Here is a 21,654-nt window from a genome sequence, read left to right on the forward strand (position 1 = left end):
ATTTTTCCATCGACTCCTGTAGTTAGTTCTTGGTTCCCTGCCTACACTTCATATGGTTCAACATCATCCTACTCCAATGTCATATTAGGTGAAGCACACAATCATATATTCATATTTCTACTTTGTCAAGGGCGTATTCATGTACTTCTTCATTGCCATTCATAGTTATTCAAGCTGTTGTCATTTCAAATACATGTCTATGTAGTACAATGGGTAGAAGCACTTTGATAGAGCACTTTGATAGACCTTACAAGCTTCCTGTAGCATGAAAGAAGATTATCACCAATTATTAAACAAATACTTGTAAAAATCCTAAAAATTCAAATATGTACGCACACATGTAAATAACACAGTATTCAAATACATATTTTGAATATGGAATATAAAAAATAAATAGGATGATAACGAGAAATCCATATAGGGTAAAGTCACTGAACATAAATATGGTTGATTGTTGATCATTACAATAGCATGCAATATTGGGTATAACTTGCTATGTTACCGGATCCGTCAGCCATGGGGGATGGATTCGCGGATCCCCGGATCTGATCCGGATCCGGATCCGGATTCGCTTGGATCCGCCTAGGGACCCATATGAAAATGTTTTCCTCACGATAATGTGCACCCCGAAATTCAAAGTCAAACTGTGTTCCTGCAATTTGGGATTTTTACAACACAAAAATACCTATATTCACTGAATTAATTCTGTTAATATTCGTAGAATTAATTCATAACTTTGGGTCCCTTTGGTCACAGGAGAAGTTCATATTTGCTGAATTAATACTCTATTAATATTTGTTGAATTAATAGTCTGTTAACGGGAGAAGTTCATATTCGCTGAATTAATACTCTATTAATATTTGTTGAATTAACACACTATTAATATTCGCTGAATAAATACCTAGCTTCAGGTCTATTTGCTCACGGAAGAGGTTATTTCCCAAATAATACTTAGCTTAATACCTGGCTAGCAAAATGCATTCGGTGGGTTGCTTGTAGCCACCATGGCAGGCACCCTCTCTGGGTCATCCCGTCACCAATGGAACATATCAGTGATGTTAGAAATATTATGGTATCGGAAACCAAGGGCTAACCATTCATTGGAACATGGGGACATTTGGAGACACTTACGGAAAATTTATTAATGTTCTAGAGATTATTCACGTTCAGATGTCGGAGCTCAACTAGTAACTTATTAAGATTAATAACTATATAATTTATAACATATAATAATAATAATAATAATAGAGATAATACTATAAAAAATTAAATTTATAATATCGTAAGCTCATATATTAATGAACTCAGCTTATAACTTATTAATATTAACAACTATGTAATTTATAACATATAATAATAATAATAATACAGATATATTATACAAATTAAAAGTTATAATATTGTAAGCTCATATATATTAATTAAATTTTAAAATTTGGTATTTTAAAGTTAAGTTTTATATTTATATTTTAATTTCTAAATTAAAATTATATATATAAGATTCAAACTTAGATTTTAAAAAAATTATAATTTAGAATTAAGTTCTATATTTATATTATAATTTATATATTGCACTATAAATAGAAATATTAAAATTTATATATATCTATTAAATCAAATATATTAGTTTATTATATCATATATTGAAAGTATATATTTATTATTAAATATCACATAAAATATAATTATATATTTAAAATTTTGTATCTTTACAAATTATAATTGCTAATGTTTATCTTCTTTGAAAGTAAGGAAACATATTAGTGGCTCAAGGCCTAGAAGTATCTTGTGAGGGTGGAAGTTGCCCCTATTACATACCACATACAAGTTAATTTTAGATGGCCAATTTTGTCTACACATAATGATGTAGCTGCATGCTGAGATATTCAGATTGTATCAACAGAGGTTAGACCAGTAACCATGAATACTGTAGCCTTTTCCATATTATATAATATACATGTCGTTTCCCCGCCGTATACGGATCCTGGCTTTTAAAAAATCTGACGGATCTGGATCCGTATCCGCCTCTGGATCCGGATCCAGATCCGAATACTTAGGGTATAAGTATGCATTGAATGGTCAGATACTGGAATAGACATGCCTTTTACGCATGTGACCTTCAGTTATTATTATTAGTTGGTGCATTTATGTCTCCTATACTGCCTCCCCCTTCAAGATGCTTTGTCCTCAAAGCAAAAAGCTATGTCTTGGCTCTTGCCTGTAATGCTTTTACTCGATCCTCCATCCTTGATGTTGTCATGGTTGACAAAACTAAACAGTGCAATCTTTGTAGTGCTGAACAGGGTTGCCACATTGTGAACACTGAAAAGGTCTGCCCATCCTAATTTCATTTCTTGAAAAACTATATCGTTTAATATTTGATTAGGACTTATTTGAATATGATTCCTGGTATACCTTTGACAACGAGTTGAATACGCATTTCAATGTTTTGAAATGACCATTGAGTTTATACTTGTGCAACAAATTTTGGGATTTAGGCAAAGATGATATTTTATATTTGAACTTTTGTTTGGTATACTACAATCATTAATGGACCTGTGACCGCTTATGCTAGCAGGGGTACCTATACATTCTTCCAACATTTTTTGCACCGTTGTAAACCCAAGTTCACAAGTCAAAAGCCATGTAACCTCCGTGTTAGACCATGTAGCCATCCTAGACCTTGTGGTATGTTGTGGCAGTTTGTTTGGGTCGGACCATGGCTAATCCCTTTGAGTTCATCTCTGGTTCCTTTCATCCTAGATAGGAATGGACCATTAATGGGCCTATATGAGGACTCATGGTTTAGAGGATCCTTGTTTTGCAGCGATGATCACCACTGTGAGGGCCAGTCCAGCCACATTGAAGGCACATATGTCTTATCACATGCTATGAGTCTAGTGAGTCTATTAGGTGACATTGACTTTGATGTAGTATCCCTTAGATGTCTCTCAAACATGGCAGTCTCACAATCAACGACATTTCACACCTATCAAGGTAGTTCACATTTCCCAAATAAAGTGGGCCTAGAGCTCATGTTACCCACCACCAGTGAGTGACCCCTATAGGAGTATTTTTCTCCTAGAGTTGTCTTCATCCGACACCCAACAGCCCCTTGCAGCCACCAGATAGCTCCATGGCCAGCATTCTCTGCCCCTTGAGCCAGTGATTATGTACCCTCACCCATCTATTATGATCGTATGTTTAAAGGTGGGCTTCCAACCCCGAAGGTATGGATTTTCATTATGTAATTGGATATTTTTGCTTGCATTCCTTGGACATTTTTGGACATGAATTAGTGGGGAGATTCAGTGAAAAGAATGGGCTTGGTCTGTACTCTTGTTCCCTTGTCCCAACTTGGTGGTTCTTGTATCCTAGTCCTATGGGATCTCTTCTATTGGCTATTAGCTTTAGGAGTGGCAATACATGGGAAACCATGACTTTGGTTGGTTGTGTGGTCCCGCTTCCCGACCAAGGTTACTTGGGAGCGGGAGCGGGAGCGAAAGTGAGAGCTAGGAGCGACATTTTCAAAGGCTCCCAGTTCGGGAGCGAATTTTTACATAATATATATTTTGATGCATATATGTCAACAAAAGCATGTAGAATGATGAAATAGATATAAAAAGCATAAAAACATGGATTGAACCATAAAACATCAACCATCTAAAAGTTATAATCTTCATCAACCACATCCACAAGTTAATAACATACAACATATCGAGTCTCATGATTCATCAATCTTAAAGTTTCAACCTTTCATAATTCAATATATAACATTTATCATCATTGATCACAAAATTTGTAACTTGTACTTGTAATCATTACCATTACTAAGTAATGAAATGATAACAAAAATATCTAACATGAAATGAAATGTTTCAACTTTCAACTTTCACGAAGCATCATATTCATAATTCATTACCAATGAGTTATAAGTGCCAACCTCAAACTTAAATTGTCATATTGATATATTGTTTACAAAAAATACCATAATAAATATGAAAGAGTAAATAGTTATAAAAAGTAATAGAGACTAGAAAAGACAAGTAAATCTATTATCTACTGCTTGACCCTCTTGCCACAAGAAATTTCTAATTTTTTGTCTCATGCCTTATTGGGAATCTCCTCCTGCATAGTCGAACGGCCTTGGTGCTCCTGATTAAATACAAACAAGTTCCACACCTTAGTACCCTAGGTGCTCTTGATTATTGGGAGTCTCCCCCGTATAGAGGGATTGATGCTCCAATGGAAACGTTGCAATCCACCCAACCTGAAATCCTAAAAAAATGATAAGTCTGCTAGAGTTTGAGTGAAATCTAAAAATTCTACTTTATCCATATGAAATCCAAACAGGTCAGAACCACTCTCAAACATCCTGAGTCATTTCATGGTAATGTTAAAAATTTAAGTAAAAGGATGAAAATGAAAAGATAAAGGAGAATGTCACTTTTAAATTGGCAGGGAGCAAAAAAAAAATTTAGGGGGCGCGCTTCCAAAATTCCCTCCTACAAGGAGCGAATTTTAGGAGCGCGCTCCCGGGGTCGCTCCCGATGTGCTCCCGCCTAGAGCATGCTTTGGGAGCGGGTTCGAGAGGGGGAGCGCTCCCCCGCAACCCTATTCCTGACACCACATACATCACTCCTCTCCACTCATTATAACCTCATTTTCACTCTTTTCCCATCTGGGTCCACATTTGTCCTTGGGTCCACAAGGAGTTAGCTTCCCCTCCCCTTGGCCACACTCTAGGTCAGGCCTGGAACAATGCCCAAAAGGTCAATGCAGCGAAAAAGAAAAGTTAAAAGCATAATCTGGCCACTTACAACAGGAAATGTACCATAAAATGTAATAACATTGGGTCATATGTCGAGATAAGATTGGGTCATATAACTTTGTCGGGCATTCCAACATGAGCTCTACCCCTTGTCATTATGGTCATCACCCTAGTTTCTAGGACCCCTAGGTGAGCCCCCCTGCATCATTAAGGAACCCATGATTGTCCTATTGACCACACTTTATCAACAATCCAAGAAAGCAGAGTACAAAGATGCGAAGGAATTTTTTCAAAGTTCAAAGTCATCTGCCAACATTGTGTTATCATTGTAAACCCAATTTCTACAAAGTTATATTGTAAATGACGCTAGTATGACTGTTTAATTATGTAACAACACCTAGGTAAAGCTCTAATTTTGGCGACGAATTTCATCCTAGGAAGTTTTTTGACCTCCCTTGATTATGTGTGTTTCTAAACACGAATAATTGGCAAAGTTTTTCTTCCAACTTAAACACAAAGCTATAGTGGAATTCATTAACAAGGTCTTAGGTGAGTCTTAGTGTTATATCGAGTCTTTTTAAAAGTGTGTTTGGGAATAATTTAAGCACATTTCACTAAATTATATTATTATAAACCACTTGGTCTATACTAGATCATATTGTGTCACAGAATTGGGTAAAGTCATGAGGGTCTATATGTAAATGTATATTCCCCCTCTAAGGGTTGAATTAATTGTAATATCTGATGTAAAAAATATTTTAGTGCATGGTCCCTTATACTTAGACGTCATGGCTAAAATATTGAGGTGTGGAAAAAATATTAATCCCCTCTATTGTCAATTAATTAATTTTTTTGGCTAAAATAAATAAAAATCCTACGCCAAAAAATTAATTAATTTTCGGTCTAAAATAATTATAGAGAAATTATTTTTTATCCAAGTGGAAAATCTATGGTTCAAAGGAAAGTCAATGTTTGGAGGTCCCCCACCAAGGTGTTTAAGTCAAGTCAATTTTTTTGAGGAAATTAATCCAAAATAATAATTTTTGGATTAATTAAAGTTGGTTTTGTTATTGAAAAGTGTAACTAGGCTCGGTCTTCATAACAACATGTAATTATGAATTTATGAAATGAAGAAGACAAAAATAATAAAATATATTTTGTAATACTTGCATCATGGGTTTCATGAGCAAGGAGTTTTATTATAGGTCGAAGACTTCTTCTTGATGTCTTTAGGGATTTGTCATCTTGTCATAAATGTATAGTTCAGAGTCATATATAGGAAGTGTTGTTACACTTGTAAAAGTCCTCCAAGATAGACAAGCGCAGTCATCTTATGCTGGCCTCAACGTGTGCAGAAAGAAGCTTCATGTCGGCTCCAATATAAATATATATATAAGTGACATGTCGGCTTGATTATGGAGACATGTCGGTTCACTTATTCATGTCGACGTAATATAGAGCCTAACCACTATATATAGCCAGCTCGGATCATTCCACAGAAACATTTTTTCAGATCACTCTCTAACTTCGGATAATAGAAGGATCGTTTGGGTGTGAGACAGACCTTCGGATAATAGAAGGATAGTTTGGGTGTGAGACAGAACTTCGGATAATTGATAAGAAGCTAGAGAATAAAACAGTGCGAAACACGCATGTAAAAGAATATCGAATCAATTGATTAGAAATGAGCCAACAGCTCAATGATAATACAGAGATATTTACAATAATAGAAACATCAGGTTTCTATGTAGAATATGGGAACAATCAGTTTCATCTAAGAAACTGCTAAAAGAATAAAAATAGAAACAGCCAATAGAATGAGCATTAAATACTAAATAGAAATATTCTAATAGAGAAAAAACTTCAGAGAAATGATAAGTTGGAGACAGAACTTCAGATGGGTGACAAGAAGCTAGAGATAGAGTTTTGGATGGAGACTTCTGTGGGAATTCGGATCCCTCTTTAGTATACATCACAGTGACATTAAGGAGAAGATTGTTCGGTGCTAGTGCTACTTGAAGACAAGGTCAGCATGATGTCAAGGTCAGTGCTACTCAATGCAGCAAAGTGATAAAGAGAAGAACATGAGGAGGACGATTGTGTCTTGGTCTAGGAGATAGTTCTGGTCAAGTATATTTTCCAAGGTCAGTGTACTCATCTAGTGCAGAATCTATAAGAAGAGAGTTGCGGGTTTTCCCCTCAAGAGGGGTTTTAGCCCTGGCTTGAAGCCTAATAATTGTGTCATTGTTCTTATTGTGTTGATTGCTATTTGATGTACTACACATAAATAATAAAGGACAACAATAATAGTTACACAAGTAGTAATCATGTGAGAGAATTTAAAAGTGTCTGCCCTACCCAAATTCTCAACAGGTATTAGAGCTATGGTTACAGTTAAGGGCATCTTAGTGACAAATTGACAATTATGGGTTGGCTATTCTTGGGTGAAGGATTGAAATCACCTTAGGGTTGTTTCAATAATATATCTCCGTGTTACCTCTAATTCGGATGGATTACAGTCAAGTATTCATTACAGAACCAGTCAAGGTTCAGACCCTCTCTATACTAGGATACCATCCTTGGTCTCGGTTCAGTAATACACAATCCTCAGCATACCTTTACAAATATAGATGTTGCATTTGGATGGTCTACATGTTGGCTTCAGTTCGAATACTAACCACAGATTGGATAAATATTTAGTATAGCAATGACATTAGTCTTGGATCCTTTCAAGAAAGATCCCAGAACCTCAGACAAGAAGATGGATAAACTTTCAGTGGTACTACAGGGAAAGTGCTTCGCTGTATAGGTGCCATTTGCACAGTAAGTTTGGAACAACGACAATATCAATACCACAGAATGTCATAGTAATGTGCCACACGATATTGCTCAGTGTCAAGAGTAATCTCATCATTCACCTTGTCGTTGCTACTTTATTGCAATTAATCTCAAAAAGTGATTGGTTTGACCTATATGACAGTACCAAGAGATGATCAGTGTCATATAAATCAAATGTATGAGGAGTCAAAGTATCTCAAGGCTCAAGTGATCTCAATAACATATAGTCTGAAGCAGTTTCGGTAATGCCATAATTATGCTATGGTGCTTGATGCTAGACCGTGCAAGGTCTCAAAGGAAGTCTTATAAAAGGATTTCAATTGTGTCATGCTAGGCAGCTCAAGCAAGGATCTCATTCAAGGAAGTATCAATGTGAAGATCTCCTCTTCACGTGCCAAGTAAGTATCTTTCATGTTTATAATCAATCCTTGGTTTAAATGACTTTGTGTTTGCAAGGAGTCATCAAAATTCCTTGCATAAGAAAGAAGGATAGGTATAATCCTCGAAAGAGAAGTCAGTGATATCTATGGAAAAGTCTTTGAAGATCAAGCATTGTTTGAATGCATGTAAAAGTATCAAGGGACTCATAGGATTCTTATGAAATCAGTGAAAGGTCTTCTCATCCTTATGTAGTATGAGAGAAGACATAAAAAGATATATTCTCTGAAGAATGTAGAAAAAGAAGGTCATACCACTTAGATCTGATCTACACAAAATTGAAGTATCAAAGAATGAAGGGATATCTTCATGAGATCTCAATTGGAGATTTGGGAGAGATAATAAGAAGATAAATCATCATCGTTTTCTAAATACACTAACTGATAAGCAAAGTAACAAATGTCCATAGACAAGAAAGTTACCTCATTCAACTTGCGATCTCTATGCTAGATAGAAAAAGACAAGCTGAGGGAAAAAGTGTTGAAGACATTTGCAGAAAGGAAAGGCAAGGATGGTCCTCAAGCAAAGACAAAAATAAGTATAGTTAAAATTCAATACTATAGAAAGATTTTGGAAGCTCATATCACTGAAAGATGGAGGAAGCTAAAAGGGACAAGAAAAGAGGGAGTATCAAATCTCTCCTATAAGTAAGACAGTATCCCTCACAAAAGAGTCCTAGCCTAAGTTGCACGAAACGGGGAAACGGAAACGAGTTTCCAAAACGGGAAGCGAAACGAAACGCGACCTCCCCAAATTTTGGAAACGGGGAAACACGAATATATATAATAATATATATATATATATTAAAAATATTTAAAAATTATTATTATATATATGTGCAATCATAAAGCATGAATGATGTTGATGAGAGAATGAATCAAGCTGCTCTTTTATAACTTTAGAATAGGTTTCTAGAACTACCTGGAAACCCTAAAAAAATTTAAAAACAAATTAAAAAAAAAAAAAAAAAAACAAGTGTTTTTTTTGGGGAAACGTGGCACTTACGGCCTGGAAACGTGTTTCCGGCCGTACGGCCACGTTTCCGTTTCGGGAAACGTGGCCGTACGGCCGGAAACGCGTTTCCAGGCCGTACGGTACGGGGAAACGAGTTTCGTTTCGTTTCCCCTGGGGAAACGGACCCCCTGCCCACGTTTCCTGCAACTTAGGTCCTAGCATAAGCTCCTAAATCTTGTGTTATAAGAAATGACAATGATAATAAGATGCATCATGGCATCATGGAAGCATTGGAAGCAAGAGCTCGTGACATCACCATGGGAAACATGAAGGACAAAAGGGGCAAAATCCATGGCAGTCAAACATTAAGGATATAGCTCCTGAGAATCTAATTGAACATTGAAGGAAAGAAAGATGTCATCTAGGACAAGGCTCATCATACATCTGCCAGATGTGGATATACAAGATCCTCAAGGTTCTCTAATGGAATCCTCACCGAAGAGTTCACTAATGTAGAGACAGAGCAAGTGTTTCATCAGGAATTCCAACTTATGGAATTCATGGGATGATGTGATGACATGAAGCAGATCAAGGGATTGAAGATCTTTTAAATCAAGGAAGTTGTTGGAAGAAGCCTAGATGGCCTAAAGGCAAAATGCGGTATGTATGCTTGTATTTAATATTATAATGTCATGTCATATGGTTGCAGGTAACATGGATCATTACTTCTATCTTGAGAAGCATAAGAGAAAAAGGATCTTCTCCTCTGAAAGAATGCAGGAAGGCATAAGTCACACTAGATGAAATCAACATAATATGTCCTCATATGAAGTATGAGGTAGTTGACTAAGAAACTCTGATTGAAAGCTCCTGGAAATGGAATGTGTAAGGAAGAAGGAGATCGTGAGATATGCAACCATGATGAAGGTGATCAACATCCAAAAGACCAAGAAGATTTGACAAGGAAATCTCCTGGAAAGATATGAAGACTCTGATGAAAGTCTGAAAAAGATGAAGACCCTTGGGCCTTGACAATGCAGGGCTACTGGCACAAGAGTTGTAAGTACAAGTACAACTAGCATTCATGTGGTGGATGAAAATTCCTGAATGAAACATGATGAGGAAGAAGTAGCCATATGACAAAGGTTCCAAGATATGTATCAGGAAGGTCACTTTCCATGAAGAAAGGAATGACATAACGAACCAAGAAGGAAAGCGATGGATGGTTAATGCCCTACAAGGAAGAAGCTCAACTAAATTTCATGACATCAAGCTGATCAAACAACTAAAGGACCCACGAAGAAGAAGTTACTGATAAATAGAAGAGTCCCTAGCTAAGAGGGAGCTCTTACATGTCCCTGATCAAGAGGGAGTTTGAATTAGATCACCCCTAATTACAAAGGAGTGGCAATTGTGTTTTTCTATTTCATGTGTCATGCACAAGACCAAGACTAACATCTGTAAGTCTAGATGAAGGCCATGAATGGAAATGTAGACACATCATAGACACATCATTCTTGTCTTCACCTGAGAAGAAGGAATGGAGGATTGGGTAATCATCTGGCATCTGATACTCTTTGAGGATGTGTAGGGCATCCAAGATAAGAGTAGGCAAGAGGACCGATATTCTTTGAGGGCTGGGAACCCAAGATAAGAATGGTCCTAGAAGGTCATACTCAGTGAACACCTAGGTGGGTATGTACCTTGAGAGACAATGATGAAGGTGTCTATAAATCATTGGTCTCACCAGCATTGTAGCTCATGGTCTTGTGAAGAGATGGAGTTGTTAGTCAAGGCCTTGCACTATGACAATGTTGAGTGATATGATGCTATAACAGATGGGATTACCAATCCGACTCTTCTTATGAGATCTCTTCAAAGTGATTGAGTGCGACCAGGTACCATTATGAATACCTCCCTAGTTAAGAGGGAGTGTTGTTGAAAAGTGTAACTAGGCTCGGTCTTCATAACGACTTGTAATTATGAATTTATGAAATGAAGAAGACAAAATAATAAAATATATTTTGTAATACTTGCATCATGGGTTTCATGAGCAAGGAGTTTTATTATAGGTCAAAAACTTCATCTTGATGTCTTTAGCGATTTGTCATCTTGTCATAAATGTATAATTCAAAGTCATATATAGGAACTGTTGTTACACTTGTAAAAGTCCTCCGAGATAAACAAGCACAGTCATCCTACGCTGGGCTCAACATATGCAGAAAGAAGCTTCATGTCGGCTCCAATATAAATATATATATAAGTGACATGTCGGCTTGATTATGGAGACATGTCGGTTCACTTATTCATGTCGGCCTAATATGGAGCCTAACCACTATATATAGCCAGCTCAGATCATTCCACAGAAACAGTTTTCAGATCTCTCTGACTTCGGATAATAGAAGGATAGTTTGGGTGTGAGACAAAACTTCGAATAATTGATAAGACGCTGGAGACAGAACTTCAGATAAATGATAAACTAGAGACAGAACTTCGGATAAATGATAAGTTGGAGACAGAACTTTGGATGGGTGACAAGAAGCTGGAGACAGAGTTTTGGATGGAGACTTCTGTGGGAATTTAGATCCATCTTTAGCATACATCACAGTGACAGTAAGGAGAAGATTGTTCAGTGCTAGTGCTACTTGAAGACAAGGTCAGTGTGATGTCAAGGTCAGTGTTGTTGATCCGGATTTAAACAGGAATGCAACAAATTACAGAGATAACCATAAACACAAAGATGTAGTGGAAATAATACTTCATTTCATTAATGCAAAATACTGAGATTTGCTTACAAACAGAAAATGGAAATAAACAGTTAGGGCGATGGTAGCTTATCTCTGAGAAGAGATGTGGTGGCTACATACCTCTGAATTGTGTTACAATGAGGCTCGAAGGCCTATTTATTGTTGAGAAACAATGCAAAACCCTTCACATCCCAAAATCTAACCCTATAAGATGAAACGCCAAATTGTGGGCCCCGTTTGGGTAAATTGGTACCTCAATTTCCTGAGGTCATAACTTTGGCATACGATCTTCGTTTGACACGTATAATAGCTCGTTATAAAGATCTATTCGAGCACTACAACTTTGGGAAGGAACCTATGTTGCCCCCAGATTTCCCAAAAAAACATCGTTTAGGGCCTCAAAATGGCTCTGGAAGTTCAGGACCCGAAAAACTACTAAAAATAGTAAACTGTGCTACAATTTAGCAAACTGAAAGAGACAGTTGTGGGGGCCCAAATGGGATAGGTGGGTGGCCACCAACATCCACCTGGATCATTCCTTCCCCCTTAGGAAGCAATGGCCCCCATTGCGTTGAGTTCCTCCATCTGCTGAACTTGGTCCCTGGTGAGTTGTTCTGCAATCTTGGATGTGTCCAATAATGGTGGGAAGCATGGTCAAGGGCAGTACACATTGAATACTTGGTGCAGGCGAAGGAATGGAGGAATGTTGTGCTCCAAAGCATTATTTCCCACAGCCTTAGTAATGGTGTAAGGACCATGTCGACATGGTCGGAGCTTTTGATGGGCTCTTGTAAGGCGTTCTTTCTGCAGATGCAACCAAACTTTGTTGCCCACCTGAAGCTTGTGTGGTACCCCTGTGGGTGAGGAGAAGTTGTTCCTGTGTTCTGTCATGACCGTATTCCTTTGCTATTGCTGCTGCATGGAGGAACCCTTTGCGGGGGTCATGGATGTGGCAACAATCTTCCCCTTACTTTGGGAGCGAACCAGACAGATGAATTTCCTAGTCTGGGAGATGAGCTTGCTGCCTTTCTTAGCAGTGATCAAAGAGGTGGCGGTATGTGGGGCTACCTCCAGTATCCTGTATAATGAATCACCCAAAGAAATGATGACAGTGCGAGGCCTTGACTCATACACAGCATGTCGCCTCCATAAGTATGGTTGGCCTAATAGCACATCACAAACATCCAGAGGTGTAACATCACACAATACCTCGTCTGTGAAGGGCTTGATGCTATAGGGAAGGCGGCACTGCTGGCGAACTTTGAGATCTCGTCCTTCATGAAGCCACCCGATACTGTACGGCTGCGGGTGTGGTGTAGTCAGTAGACCCAACCGCTTCACGACCTCTGCTGAAATAAGGTTCTTTTGGCTGCCACTGTCGACAATGAATTGCAGCGGCGAACCCTTCACCCACATCTGTGAGTGGAAAAAGCGTTCCCCCTCCTCTGAATTTTCAGGTTCATTCTTCTGGATCTTGGCGATGGCAACAGTAGCGCTGGGCTCCGCATCAATGATCTGTTTCCCTTTGTCATTCCCCTTGTCGGGTTCTAGCTCAGGGTCGGAACATGCATCTGATTTGGAAGCCTTCAACTCGGCCACCAGTGACTGCTTGGTCCGACACTCACTTGTGTTATGAGTGGGACTCTTGTGGAACTGACCACTTTCCTATGTCCTTCTTCAGCTTCGTGGTGTTGTTCTTTTCTTGCGGCTTCGACGGGTTATCTTGGGTCACCCCACTTTGGCTTTGTCCTTTGGGCTTCGGATTTGCAGATCCAAAGTCTTGCTTCTTCTATTTGAACTTTTGCTCGATTTTGACAGCATATTAGTACACCGTGCCGGGCGAGGAGATGTTCAGGAACTCCATCTCTTCCTGGATGTATCTGTGTAGGCAACCGCGGTATTTGAGTACCAAATGCAGCTCAGAGTCCTTGATACCCAACTATGTGCGAAGGGTATGAAAAATGTTTGTGAACTCTAGCACATCTTGGTCCCTTCCCTGCCGCAGCGTGGTCCACTTTATGTATTTGTCCTCATAGCTTTTGACAGGGTAGTACTGCTCCTTGATGGCATCCCGAAATGAATCCCAAGTGGGTGCGGCTGAAAATAGTGAGCCCGTACTTTCATTCTTCTGCTCGCAATAGGTTTCCCACCAGTCCTAGACATGGGGGGCTGCTTTGAGAAGAGCGAAAACAATCTTTTCTCAACTCGAAAATTCATGAACAGAAAAATACCCATCTGACAGATTTAACCATTTATCTACGACATCTGCGTCTATTTGACCCTCGAAGATGGGGATTTCAAAATTAACTTGTACCTTAAATGGTGTGGCGTTTCCAGAGCAGCTGTTGGAAGCCGATGCGTCGCCTCTGCGTAGCCGCTGAAGGATCTGGGCAAAGTTGTCCATCATCACGTTCCTTTGTCACTCAAGGGCTTCTTCGAGCAAGATTTTGATAGGATCTCCTGCCCCCTCGTCTTTCTTCTCATCCGCCATGGGAGGTCGTCAGGATTTTCGAGGCTGGTCTTGCAAAGGTTCGACCAGTTCAAGCCCTAACTCCTTATATCCTGACCTCATTGGGGACATGCAAAGAAAAACAGAGAAAAAGCAGACCGCTCTAATCCCACTCATCCGGATTTAAACAGGAACGCAACAAATTACATAGATAACCATAAACACAAAGATGCAGCGGAAATAATACTTCATTTCATTAATGCAAAATACTGAGATTTGCTTACAAACAGAAAATGGAAATAAACAGCTAGGGCGATGGTAGCTTATCTCTAAGAAGAGATGTGGTGGCTACATGCTCTGAATTGTGTTACGATGAGGCTCGAAGGCCTATTTATTATTAAGAAACAATGTAAAACCATTCACATCCCAGAACCTAACCCTAGAAGATGAAACGCCAAATTGTGGGCCCCATTTGGGTAAATTGGTACAACAATTTCCCAGGGTCGTAACTTTGGCATACGATCTCTGTTTAACGCGTATAAGAGCTCGTTAGAAAGATCTATCCAAGCACATTTCCCAAAAAACATCGTTTAAGGCCTCAAAACGGCTCCGAAAGTTCAGGACCCGAAAAATTGCTAAAATAGTAAACTGTGCTACAATTTAGGAAACTGAAAAACTGAAAGGGACAGTTGTGGGGGTCTAAATGGGATAGGTGGGTGGCCACCAACATCCACCTGAATCAGCTACTCAATGCAACAAAGTGATAAAGAGAAGAACATGAGGAGGATTGTGTCTTGGTCTAGGAGACAGTTCTGGTCAAGTATATTTGTCAAGGTCAGTTTACTCATCTAGTGAAGAATCTATAAGAAGAGAGTTGTGGGTTTTCACCTCAAGAGGAGGAGTTTTAGCCCTGGCTTGAAGCCTAATCATTGTGTCATTGTTCTTATTGTTTTGATTTCTATTTGATAAATAATAAAGGACAACAATAATAGTTACACTAGTAATCATGTGAGAGAATTTAAAATAATGTTGCCCTGCCCAAATTTTCAACAGGTTTTAGGAAAATTTCGAATTTTCCTCAAAATTAAAAATTTGACGGTGGAGATTAAAAGATGATTAAGCTATTTTCAACTGTCGAGATTATTTTGACAGGGATCAAGCCAACTAGCCGCTATTTTCCACTTGGAGGGATTTCTCTATAAATAAAAGTCATTTTGCTTCTATTGGATATTTTTAGATGATGTAAAATTTTGCAACGCTAGTATTGAGCCATTTCTCTGTTGGGAACAATTTTGTATCATAATAGAAATACTCTGGGGTTCATTTCATGGTGTTTTTCTTCCATTGATCTGTGGTATGTGCTAGTTATATGCTTTCCTATATTCTGTTAAATATTTTTATGAATTGTTATTTCATTTGTTGGTGATAAGAGCATTCTATCGATAAATATTTTTTTTGTTATCTTAGGTGATCTAATTCACGATACGATCTGACAATTCTACATGAACAAATTTATAGAGATTTGTAGGTACATTATCCCTTGGGCTCCAAGTTCACAGGCTGTGGGGAAGAGCCGACTGTGTTTAGGCTCTAAGATTTCTATATGGTATTTTAATTTTGGAGCCAGGTTTTTGGCTAATATTCAAATTTTCCGAAAAATAAATTCATCCATTGTTATTACTCAAAAAATATTTCTCCAAAATTTTAAATTTGCAAAAAGTGTATATTTGTAAATAATTTGTAAAATATTCCTAACTCATTTGTTTTGCAGCAATTGGGGTTTTATTATTTTTGAGGTTTTTATATTTTGTATATATTTGGGGTTTTGGGATTTTTTGATTCATTTGTGAAGATGTGCTTCAAATTGACCAAAGAAAGATTTTGTTGGGGTTTTGAGGCAAATCTAGGCCTAGGAAGGCAAGATCTGGCCTTCATTCATCCTCCAAGCCCAGCGTCCAGCTTTTTTGTAGTGATTTTATGGAGGAATTATTGTTTGCAGGGTCTCGGAAATTTTTTAGGCCCTAAGGCCTAGTCGTCCAGCCCTAGCCGTGGGCCTAGAAAAGCCTCGCCCCCTCTCTAGAGGAGGAGTCTAGCCTCTTGGAGGCCTCGGCCCCCTCCTTCAACACCCGCCTTGAGTCGTTGTCCCATCGTGCCTGTAAAATTTGAGTGACAACATGTCCCAAGTTCCAACCCCTGGTCGGCAATGAACTGTCGAACCATACGGGGGCAATCACTATTATATCATACACATCATGCTCTCATTCTATGGAGCCTCGACCAGTTAAAAGAAAGAAAAATCAATAAAAGGCAAAACGCATATGAATCAGGGTGGAAAGACAAAGTTCGGGGTAACTCATGTACCATGATTGCTCCCTCCTACATCTATACACCCATGTGTGGGCTTCCCTCATTATAGCTGCCCTTGTACCATGGCATGTGGCTTGGAGCCTTCCCCTCCTATCCCACTCAGTTCCACCATTATTTCACATGACACTGCCATTTGACGGATGTACCATGGGCCTATCACTCCCTTAGAGGTTGAAACCACCTAATAGGGTCCATTATTAACCTCCCTCTTGAGCTTGGGGACACATGTACATTCTAAAGCCCACTTAGAAGGGCATGCCACTATGAAGTGTCCACTTTTGCCCCCATTTGCAAGCCTATTTACTCAATTGCACTAATGAATTGTTGTACTAGAAGGTGAGGAGAGGCATTAGACCTTATACAGGATTGCAAGTGAGTCTTCGCCTTGGGCTTGATCTCCCTATACGGGATCCAAGCCCTCTAGAGGGTCATGATGGCACTTGTAGGGTGAGCATTGAGAGCCATGAGCCTCCTCCACTGCAAAGCATTGATTACCATGCCATGGGATTTTTCAACGCCACATTATGCTTACTCCTGCCCTAGTTATACAGAGATGATGATGCACTTGGACCACATTGCCCAACCAGCCACATACTTGCACCAGACACTTGGCAATTGATCCAAGGCCTAAATGGGGTTTTGTCTCACCTAGGGAGACATGGGAGGGCTTGTATCATCATTCTAGCCCTCATTGATGGAGTATCGATATGTTTGATCTAGTTGGAGACCCATGAGACCATTCATTGTGCCCCATAGCCACTTGGGAGCACCACAGATGTTTTGCTTGGAAACCAAGGGGCCAACCCCTTGGTCATCATTATGAGAGCCCTCCTCTTCATCTTGGCACATGGAAGACTTATCTAGGCCTTCCAACAACCCTCTTGCACCATTATTCTATCATTTCAGCCTCATTAGGAACACTTTTTGAGTACTTTTGAGCTATTAGGTGGGCTTGTCACCAATTGGATTGTTATATTGCACATTAAAGTTGTTTCTAGGGGCTTATTAGGCTAATTAGGCTAAATCTAACCCCATGAGGCTCATATAAATAAAGGCAAGCCTCATTTCTAAATCATAATCAATTGGATTGGGATCTCTCTTGTAAAGAGAATTTGGACCTGCAGTCGAGGACAAAATTTGGATGTCTCTTGATGAATTATGATGTTTGGATAAATTCGTTGGCTATCTTGGAGCTTCTTTTTGGCAATATTGTGGATGGATATACTCTTCTTTATCTTGTAAGTGTTATACAATGCTACGTTTCTATTTTGATGGAATTCTAATGCATGGAAATTGTTCTTATGATGACTAAATGCACCATAATTAATGTAAAATGCTTGAACCACTTAAAATCATTGCAATTTTGCATGTGTTACTCATTAGATGAAGAATGAATGAATGTTCCTAGAGGATTGACTAAATTATACCCTTGAAACTCAACAATCTTGTCATGGAACTATAAAATTCTAGAAGTTGTTTTGTTGTTGTTGCATCTAGGGTAGCGAAATTTCTTCTAGGTCTTCTCTAAGAATGGATTACCATCTTATGGTTCATCTTGACTCCATTTCTCCCAATAGGCAGGCACTAATCCTTATCCTTGTTGATCAACCCTAAAATACTTCTCTTTTTCCTCTCTTTAATTCTTCTACCCTAACCCTAGAGGGTCTCCTAGGGCCTAGTGCAAAATGCAATAGGGTGGTAAACTTCAAGAGCGAGTTGGCATGCTACTGCGTTGGAGTCTCCTCTAAGTGCCCTCAAAATTTGAAGTGAATCTCATGGATAGATTTGGAGTAAACTCGAGCCCTAGCACCAACATCATTTAGGCCCTTAGGCTTTCTTGGTTAGCAGCATTCCTAGGGCCATTTGCTCTTGAAAACTCGTTGGAAGTTAATCATTCTTTGGCCCCTATCATCCTTGCTTGACCTAGATATCTCATTGTCTTTTATTTTACAAACCTTGGGCTTTGCTTGGATTCCCTAGGTCTCTCTTTTGGTCCCAAATATTTGTATGGTCACCATCTCACACAACCTTAAAAGAGGTCTTTTATTCTTCTAGGAAGCCTTGATCTAGGTATATCCCTTGCATTGAATATCCCTTTCTCCTAGCTCTAGGCCTCTTCCTCATAAGCCTTTCTTGGAGAGCCCTTATCTTGCTTTTGAAGCAATCAAGCCATTATCTGAGCCTCTCCTTTGAATGGGCTTTGGAAATCACACCATACCTAATCATTGATCCCATTATTCTAGTGATTTCCTTCATACTGGGACTCCTCCCATCAATGAAAGTTCATAAAGAGTAGGGGACATTGAATGAGGAGACAATGGGTCTTTGTCCCATTGTTTTCATTTGGTCTAGTAGTTGTTCCTTTGGTACCCCCTTTAGGACCCCTAATAGATTGTGTGACAACAGGTCAAATAGTCAACAAGCTCTCAAATTGCAAAGCTTGGTGAGAGAATGACATGCCACATGGAATTTTTTCATTTGGTGAAGGCATTCTGAAGATATTATTGGTCAAAGCTAGTCAAACAAGTGGTGCAGGATTCCAAAATGTTTTGGGCATGCATTGCATCCAAAGTGGTGTACTCTATGAGAGAAACAAAACCCGCGTATTGCTTTTTGCACTTCCTCAAGGGTGTTAGAGATCCTCAATTTGACTATAATTTATCGGGTTTAACCAAACCTATGTGGCAATATTGTGGAATTTTGGAGTTGATATAGCATATGATAGGGCATGATGTGGCAAATAGTACTTATTTCAATGGAAAGCTTGGCCAGGTAAGCAAGGGCATTGAAGCAAGAGAGAGCTGCAATTTTGAACTACTATGCATGGAAGAGTCAAAGGTGAAATAGTTGTTGTAAAAGTCAAGCTAGCCATTAAAGGTGTCTATTACTGAGTGTTGGAAAATGCAATGTGGCAGCTTATTAATTCCAATTTTCCTTAACCTTAATATTTACTTGTGAACTTAGTCTTCTTGTGTTCTTTTATTTAGATCTTTACATCAAACAAATATCAAGAAAAAAAATAGTAGCAACAGAGGACAAAGAAATGAGGCCCTCAGCTAGGGAAAAATCCCTCCAAGGGGAAAACCCGGAAAACTCTTCTCTTCATATAGAATCTGCTTCAAATGAAACAACAAAGACCCAAACCCTTGACCAAGTCCTCCCCTAAGTACCAAGTCAACCCTTCCAACAAGTCCTTCCTTGATCTAGCACTAACCAGCTTCAAACTGCAACTTCGACCTCCCAACTTCAACCTGCAACTTCGGCCTTGTAGTTGCTGCAAAAACCCTAACTCAACTTCCTCTAGAGACCTTCCTTGAGCAAGACAGCTCTTCCTAAGGTCAGTGAAGTCAAGATAGAGTATTCCTCTTTCCAGCAACACGAAATTGCACTTCATCCTACTGCAAATTCGGCCTCCTTTGTAGCTTTATAAAACCTTGACTTTCGCACATGTCAGAGAGAAATAGCCCAAGAAAAAGGTCTTCTTCTTCTCTTAGACCTTTGCTCTTCTTGTCTTCTTCATTCCCAACTATAGATCAATTTTTTTCCTTGAGATAGAACTACTTGGTGAGTGAGTGCCAAATGAGGTCAAATTGTTCCTTTATATAGCCTTCCCAATGGGTTGAATTCCCTCCTTAAGGCCGACTTGTAGCTACCATGGCCAAAAAGTACTTTTGGAGTTTCCAGAACTTTCTAGACTTAAAAATAATTATTTTTCCAATTAAAGTATGCTCGAAAGTGTCTTAAAAACATGATGTTGACTCTTTTGACTCATGATAATAAATCCTAAGACCTAAAACCCTAAAAGCATGAAAAACATGCTTTTACCTAGAAGACCATCAATAATAAGCATGAAACCCATGCTTTTAAATAATAACTTTTTATTTTCTTCTTTTGTTTGTTACATAGGATACATATTGAAATGAGTACAACAAGAATTATGAACACTGAAACTACTTATATTTTTAACACTCCCTCATAACTAGGGAGATATTCATAATTGTATAACTAGTATGAAATCTCAAACTGAAGAGTTCTCATAAGAAGAGTTGTATTGATAAGTCAATTGTAAACATCATCATTATGACCAGCACTATCTTTGAGGCCCAGCTAGACAAGCTCTACTTTATTCAAGAGCATTATGATGAGAGGCTTCATGTGTGATACCGCACTACCTCTACAAGGAACATACCCCATCTAGATGTTTACAAGGTACGTCCTTTTAGGACTATTCTTATCTTGGATGTCCATTCCTGAGTCCGCAAAGAATATCGATCCTCTTCGACCACTCTTATCTTGGATTCTTGTCTCATCCTCGAAGAGTGTCGGTACCTTTCTGTTCTTGGATTCCTTATCCTCAAGGAAACCATAGATGCATAACCAATCCTTTACCATTCTCTCTTTACGACCTTTACCAGTTCTTACCTGGAGAGAATGATCATGTGATGTCCAACATCATTCCCTCTCAATAGAGAGGACATCCCTATTCTCCTATTGTTTAGGAAATAGATCCTTGCTCCTATTCAAGGAGACTCCTTTGCTTCCTCTTAAAACCAGAGGAGATTCTTGACCTCTTTTCAAACTGGGAAGTCAACACCACAAGCCTTATAGCTTGTCTTCAAAAGACTATCAGCCACTTGTACTTCCTAGCTACCTTCCTCCTCCTTTCCTTTGCATTTCTTATATCAAGCTTGCTTCCTTCTGAGGTATCATGGAACCATCTTTACTCTTCAATCTTGTGACAAGATCCAGGTCATTTCTCTTGCTTATCACTTTCATCTTGTCATCATAGATGAAGGCATTATATTGAGCCTTTCCAAACTTCAAGTTGATCATAGCTTTTGCATGAAAGTGACCTCCCTTGTTGACCTTTAGGTTATCTTCTTGCACTGCTACCTTTCAATCCCAAGATGAGCATATCTTGACTTCACAGTTGCTAGGTATCAGATATTGAGCTTCCCTCAACATTCTTCATACATTCCATCCATACAGTTGAACTTGCCTCAACTGTCATCATGTATTCCTGCAACATTTTTCTAGGTAGCAAAATGATATGTTAACCAGATAACCAATAATAATTAAAATCAAACTTA

General features: G+C 38.8%; 1 protein-coding gene across 2 annotated transcripts in view; it reads right to left on the reverse strand.

Annotated features, from left to right (window-relative positions):
• Window positions 1-21,654, reverse strand: part of LOC149196814 (uncharacterized) — a 211,818-nt gene that overhangs the window by 64,418 nt on the left and 125,746 nt on the right. The gene's annotated exons all lie outside the window — the stretch shown is intronic.

This window comes from Pinus tabuliformis, chromosome 2_2 (genome assembly GCF_031772625.1).
Source record: "Pinus tabuliformis cultivar Carrire ecotype Pingquan chromosome 2_2, CPIR1, whole genome shotgun sequence".
In the NCBI taxonomy this organism is placed as follows: Eukaryota; Viridiplantae; Streptophyta; class Pinopsida; order Pinales; family Pinaceae; genus Pinus; species Pinus tabuliformis.